The 7,501-nt window shown below is 44.1% G+C and overlaps 1 pseudogene; it reads left to right on the top strand.

The window, feature by feature from the left end:
* The first annotated feature begins 585 nt into the window (after positions 1-585).
* On the top strand, positions 586-3,177 carry LOC140422752 (nucleosome assembly protein 1-like 1-A; annotated as a pseudogene).
* The last annotated feature ends 4,324 nt before the right edge of the window (positions 3,178-7,501 follow it).

The raw sequence follows: 7,501 nt of genomic DNA, 5'->3' as shown, positions 1-7,501 counted from the left end.
GAGGCCGGCCTTGCTGGGACTCTTTACTGGGCTATGTAAAAGCATGTCTGGACAGGGACTGGCAATCTGGTAGTCCCGACGGGGGCTTACTGTGTGTTCGCTGCCATAGTGGCCATTTTCTATGACTAAAATAAACTCACGTTTATTCACCTTCAAGGAGCCTCCTGGGTCTTCATAAGAACAAAGGACACAATTTCAGAATGGCTTGGTCCAGATTGTTAGGATCATATAGGACCCAAGAGGGCATTGTTTTTGAACTCATTCAACGTCAAACTAGACAATTCTAGTTTTGCGAGGCAATATGTTTTTCATGCCCAACTGGGGACTAAACAGGATCAGTGAACATGATTGATGAGATACGCATCGAAGACCTGTTTTTCATTGATCTGATTTCGACTGAGGACACGGTGAGTCTGAATATGCAAGCTGAAGAAGTCTCACTCACCAGTTGCAGCGGTAGTGATAGTGATCCTGACTCCATGGAAGACAGGTGGATGATTCCATTGATGGTCAATGGCACTTTAATTAAATGCAAGCTTGACATGGGAGTGAGGGCCAACCTTATCAGTTTGTCAGATTTGAACAGGCTGAGGGTCAGTTCGACAGTCGTCAATCAAACAAGATTGCTGAGAGACTACACTGGGAAGGAGATTGTGACGTGAGGCGCTTATGAGCTTGAAGGATGGGTATAGAACTGAAGTCACACCATAACATTTTCCATTGTGCCAAGGAACGGGGGTCCATCCTAGGAGCGGATGCGTGTGAGGCACTGAACCTAGTTGAGCGGCTGTACATTCCAGACAATGCTATGACAGAGGATGACTGCAAATGGCAACGAGGTGAAGTGGCGCAACTATCATGAACAAACATAGAACAGACAGTGCAGAAGGCGGCCATTCAGCCCATCGAGTCTGCACCGACCCATTTAAGCCCTCACTTCCACCCTATCCCCGTAACCCAATAACCCCTCCTACTCTTTTTGGTCACGAAGGGCAATTTATACTGGCCAATCCACCTAACCTGCACGTCTTTGGACTGTGGGAGGAAACCGGAGCACCCGGAGGAAACCCACGCAGACACGGGGAGAACGTGCAGACTCCGCACAGACAGTGACCCAGCGGGGAATCGAACCTGGTACCCTGGCGCTGTCAAGCCACAGTGCTATCCACTTGTGCTACCGTGCTATCCGATGAGATAAAAACAAAAATCAAGGTGGAGGAAGATAAACCAGATGAAGAGATGGAGGAGCCAATAGGAATTTCAGAATTCTGGTTAACAGTTTTTTAAAATGTGGATTTACTCAGTGACATGATACAGGAGCATGATAAACCCATCTTAAAGCATTTACAAGACTTAAAGGTGAAATGTTCAGACCCTGGAAAACCAATGAATTTTACTCTGGAATTTAAGTTTGAGCCAACTGAGTATTTCACAATTGAAGCAGTGACACAAACATACAAGATGGAGTAGCAGCCTGATGAGCCAGATTTGTTATTCTTTGATGAACCAGAAATTATAGGATGCACAGGATGCCAGATCAACTGGAAGAAAGGAAACAACATCACAATGAAGACCATTTAAGTGAAGCAGAAACATAAGGGCCGGAGCACTGGTAGAACAGTTACACAAGCTATACCAAATGACTCTTGCTTCAATTTTTTTAGTCCTCCTGCAGTTCAAGAGGATGGGGAACTGGATGAAGGTTCCGTCGCAAGACTTGCTGCTGGCTTCGAAATTGGTCACTTCTTGCAGGAACACATAATTCCATGAGCAGTGCTATGCTTCACAGGAGAAACTATTGCAGATGATGATGATGATTCCGATGATGATGATTATGATGATGATTATGATGAGGAATGTGAAGAAGCAAATGGTGAGCCAGACGAAGAAGACCATGAAGGATTATTTAGTTTCTTTGGCATTAGTGATGAGGTGATAACAAGTAGCTTCGAACCTGTGCAGGACAACGATGAGTGTGAAAGTTTGAAAATGGAATGTGCTGAGGTTGTAAAGCAAGATTGCAACAGGAGACAAATTAGCTGAGAGCAAATCAACTGTAAACAGCAAACAACTGAAGAAATAATCCCCATTTTGGAGAAATTGGCTCCAGAGAAGCACAATGATTTTAACCTATGCCCACAGAATAGTTCCTGCAGTGAATTCCCAAGTACTCGAGGCCAGTCCATCAAAACACTTGCAACAAGAACAGGTGGATATATTTTCATGCAGTTATACAACAACAGATGAAGCATGTACCATTGTATCAGATGAGGATAAGCCACTAATTGAGACTAAAACACAAAGTGAAGACGTAATGCCTAATGTTGAGGGCATTGATCCAGCTAAGATACCAGAATGCCAGGGTTTGCAGATCATTCCTAAAGTCGCAAACTTGCCAGCAACTGCGAAAGAGTCCAAATGTATGACGACATTGGATGCCTCACCAGTTGATGGGCATGCAATACTGCCTTCGAGCGCAAGCACCATGGATCAACCAAAACTGATCAATCCAGCAAAGGCTCCAGAATCAACTATTGTGGCAGAGGAGCCAGAAAAGTTTTCACAGCAGATGATCCAGAGACAGCTGTTATAGCGGGAGATCCAGAGACAGCTATTACCGCCGATGATCCAAAAGCAACTACTACGGCAGAGTATCCAGAAGCAGCTCTTGCACCAAAAGACCCAGAAGCAGCCATTGTAGCTAATCCCTTGGCCGAGACCAGTAGCAAGAATGATGCTCTAGGTGCGCAGGCAGATGTGATTGTGAACCCCACTAACTTCATAGATGATGCCACTAAAGCTAAGAAGAAAAGGAGAAGGAAAGAGCTGATTATCAAAAAGAGAAGAAGGGTAAGAGACGAGTAGAGGACACAGTTGGTCGACCGGGTAGCAGCCGCGACAGTGAAGACACAAGCATCGTCAATAAGGCCAATGTACAAAAACACACAGAGTAGGAAACGTCACTTCAAAAGGCTGAAAGAGTTTGTGACTCAAAGACAGCCAGAAAACCGGTCTTTTGAAAGATGGAACAAGATCACGTATTCGGTCAAGGTTCAGGAGACCAACAAGAAGATATTGTTAACCTCAAAGACTGAACGTGTAATGAACTGTGTATAAGGGACATGTTTGAAATTGTTATGCATATCATGTTTTGTAAAGCAGAGATAGATTTGTATATGTGACATGTTTGAAATTATTGTGCATATCATGTTTTGTAAAGCACTGTTATATTTGTTAAAACATTCACGCTTCCAAAGGAAGGGGGATGTGCTGATTATGCATATGAATAGCAATGCATATAGTTGGATGTACGACCTCCGACCAGCAGGTGGGGACGCTGATCCACCATGTGACGCCACAGATTAGGCAGCTGGTAGTAGGTCGTACTAGAGGACAGTCGCATTAGAGGTAGCTCCAGGAGAATTCACTTATTCCTTACCATTTGAATTATAGCTCGTTAGTTATCTTTTCACGTGTTCATTTTGCCAATAAACTAGCTTACTAGTTAAACAACTAGATATTCTGTGTGCATCTTTACCACTGCCACAACACCGAACATACCAACAAAGATCACAGAAAAATGGAAACATTCCTAGAGGCTCGTAGAATCCTACAACACAGAATGAGGCCATTTGGTCCATCAGGTCGAGACCATTTCGAACACCCAGTACAAAGTTTCAGCTACTCATAAGAAAACAATGTTAATGCTAGATAATTGTTTTAAGTTAGTATTCTCCACAGACTCATATCGTAATAACTCAACAAATGCAGACATTTGATGACAGATGGACAGAAATCTCATAAGCTGCCTGAGATCCTCTCATGGTTCCTCTGGCGTCAAGGAAATCAGTTTGAACATTTATTATTTAAGCTATCAAAAAAGTCTCAATTCTGCCCCAAGCCAAGAGCTTCAACTAAGCCCTGAGGCAGCATGAGTGTAGCCGTTGTTCAATTCATACTTGTGAATAGATGGATCTTAATGCAACAGATGATCTGTTTATCATTTCATCATCATATTTGCTTTGAAAATCTGTTTGCATTATTATTTTTAGCTGCAAAAGAATTAATGCTCACAGACCGCTGCAATCCCAGACCTGTATCATAGAGGGGCAATTTTATGCAACAAAAATATAATTATCTTTGTCCCTGAGGTAAGGATTAAAGTGCTTTGCTACATACATTATTGAAGCCTTGAGAGCTAGAATGTTACAACAAATAGCACTTCCTGCAATATTACACATTTAGACTTTACAGGAATAGTATTTATAGAGCTACAATATTTTGAGCTGTAGCCGAGGTATTGGAGATAATAACAGAAAATAGCTAACATGCATGACATAAACTGCCTGATATAAAGTGCATTATGGTAAAGGAGAATTAGCCTGAGTTCGAACTCAAACAAGCGCTTCACAACAGACAGATCACCAAGGCAACACTGATAATACATTCCTCATAATCAGATTGGGGCCTTCAATGACAAAGGAGGATCTATTTAAATTAATTAAATGCTGGAAAAAACAAAGGTTTCTCTTCAGGCCCCACAACCAACTCCATTTGTGGCCACCAAGTCTAATTCGTTCCATGGGCACTAAACCACGTTGTTTGCAAAGTTGGCATTCTATTTGACCCTGAGCGGAACTTTCAATCCCACATCCACTCCATCACCAAGTCCGCCTACTTCCACCTCTGAACTACATGTCTCCACCTCTGCAACAGCCTATCTGCTAATAAAATCTTCATCCTTGCTTTTACCTCCTTACTCAACTTTTCTAATGCTCTCCAGGATACCTTTCACAGTGAACCTTCCATTAGATTGAGCTCTTCTGAAGTTCTCCACCCTTATCCTAACTCATGCCTTGTCCTGCTTACCCATCTCCCTTGTTGTTGCTGACTTGCATTGGCTCACAGTTGGACAAGGGCATGATTGTAAGTTCGGACCCTGCCATGACATTTCCCCTTTCTCTCTCTATAACTTCCTCAGCCCTGCAACACTGTGATATCAATGCACTCCTCCAATTTTTGTCTCTTGTACGGCCCAGATGTCCTGTTCTCCACTATTGGCAGCCATTCCTTCAATTTCACCAGCCCAAAGCTATGGAATTCCCTCTCTAAACCTACCTGCCTCTCTATAGCCCTCTCCAACCTAAACCGCTCAGTAAAACCTACTTCTTTGACCAAGCCTTCGATTATTTGTCTTAATATGTTCATCAGGCCCAATGTCAAATGTTGTCAGTTGATGTTCCTCTGAAGTTGGGATGCTTTGGGAGGCGTAATTAGAGTGTAGAAAGGTGTTAGAAAAATGAAAGTTGTTGTTGAAGAACATGTGGCTGAATAATACATTTGGCCCCCCAAAACCACATCCAATGAGAGCTGATATGTTCCACCCTGGCCCACCCTGCAGCCATAAAGCACTGCGGGGCGAACTAACGAGGGCTGAGTGGGACTTCCACCCCTCATTTGGGAGAAAGACCCACTCTCTGGAGATGACAACCAAGCAGATTTTCCAACAGCATCAACAGTTCTGGCAGTACCAGAAAGGCAGCTGTTGGGACTACAGGAGAAGAGTAATGCCAAGGCCCATGGATATATGGAGCAGGTATGTTTGGGTCTACGACTGGAAGGATTTGGTTGGGTTAATGTGGGCCGTCTCCTACTTCTGGTTTGGAGGTTTACAACAACTCAAGACTACCAAATTATTGTTTGCACATAGCACGTTTATTCAACATTCCAAAATTTTTGCTCCAATAAAGATTATACTCATACATCCACATGGGCAAGGCTGCTTGGGTTTGTCCAAGAGTCAGAATTGAGTGAATGATCAGTTCTCTCCTTCTGGGGCAGCATGGTGGTGCAGTGGACAGTACTGGGACTGCGGCGCTGAGGACCCGGGTTCGAATCCCGGCCCTGGGTCACTGTCCGTGTGGAGTTTGCACGTTCTTCCTGTGTCTGCGTGGGGTTCACCCCCACAACCCAAAGATGTGCAGGGTAGATGGATTGGCCATGCTAAATTGCCCCTTAATTGGCAAAACATAATTGTGTACTCTAAATTTTTTTTTAAAAACAATGTTCTCTCCTTCTCTCTTTAGGTACATTGTGGCACAGTAGTTAGCACTGTTGCCTCACAGTGCCAGGGACCCAGGCTCAATTCCGGCCTAGAGTGATTGTGTGGAGTTTGCACGTTCTTCCCGTGTCTGCGTCGGTTTCACCCAGGTGCTCCGGTTTCCTCCCACAGTCCAAAGAAGTTCAGGTTGCTAAACTTCCCCCTAGGGCCCAAAGATGTGTAGGTTAGGTGGGGCTACAGGGTTAACAGGCTAGGGCAGGAGGTGTGGGCCTAGCTTGTGCTCTTTCAGAGGGTCAGTGCAAACCCGATGGGCCAAATGGCCTGATTCTGCCTTGTCAGGATTCTATGGATCTATGACTACTTCATCCTGAGCAAGCTAGCTATTACCCTGCAGCACAATTTCTTATACCCCGCTCTGCGCATGCTCCCTGTGTGATCAGCACTGGATAAGCTGATCACCGGTCTTGTCATTATTGGAAGCTTCATTAAGTTTTGACTATCTGACATACGTTCCTTGATATTCCACTGAGACATTGACTCATTTCCACCAACCCCACCGTCTCCTAGCAACTTGCTCATATGATGTGCCAGTTATACATTCAATACAAATTTTTGCAACATTGTAATGTTCACTTCCCTTTTAACAGCACAATTTCTCCATCTTCCAGACTAGGGCCATCCCCTCCTTCCAACTTCTAGATACTTGTTCATCACACTCAATTATTTGATTGTTTCCTCTCCAGCTTATCACATACAGTTTGAGTTGGATGAGGGGGTGTCACTTGCATTAGGGAGAGGGACAGGAGGGAGGAAGGGTGTGGGTTTAAGTGAGGGAGCAGGGACGGGAGCTAAGCGGGACCACCTAGCAATTGGCAAAGGGCAGCTCCCAAAGAGCGACGCCTCCTTCCTTCCCACCCTTTAAGCATTTAATTTTACAAATCACGTTTCCCACTCAAGCTCCACTGCCCACGTAGAACATTTTATGGCCTGGGGATGCTTATTGTCAGGGTCAATTTGCTGGATAACAAACCTACTTGATGGGGGAGAACTCAGACGTGGACAGGAAGATGGTGGCATGGGTATCCGCCCAATGTTACATTCCTCCCCCCCCCATCCTTCCGCCAGGGAAATGCGCCCACTGGGAGCATATAAAATTCAGCCCATGGTCTTGTCTGTCATTAACCATAGTATAAACTTAAGCCAGAGTAGACTACTGACTAGATCAGAGTAATGACCATAGCTTATTATAAATCTATAAGATATAACAAAATTAGCAATAGTTAAGCAGGGGTTAGTGAATGAAATCAATTGAAAACTGCTAGGCACAATGGGCTATGTCCTTGTAAATTGGAGATGAGAGAATTTCCAGTTGCCATTACTAGCTTTTTACCAAAACCGGAATCAAAAAAACAATCAAGTGTGATAAATTGGTGCAAGGTA

The sequence above is a fragment of the Scyliorhinus torazame genome, chromosome 5 (assembly GCF_047496885.1).
Source record: "Scyliorhinus torazame isolate Kashiwa2021f chromosome 5, sScyTor2.1, whole genome shotgun sequence".
Classification (NCBI taxonomy): domain Eukaryota; kingdom Metazoa; phylum Chordata; class Chondrichthyes; order Carcharhiniformes; family Scyliorhinidae; genus Scyliorhinus; species Scyliorhinus torazame.
Note: the sequence above shows the minus strand (reverse complement) of the source record. Positions and strands in the feature narration are given on the sequence as shown.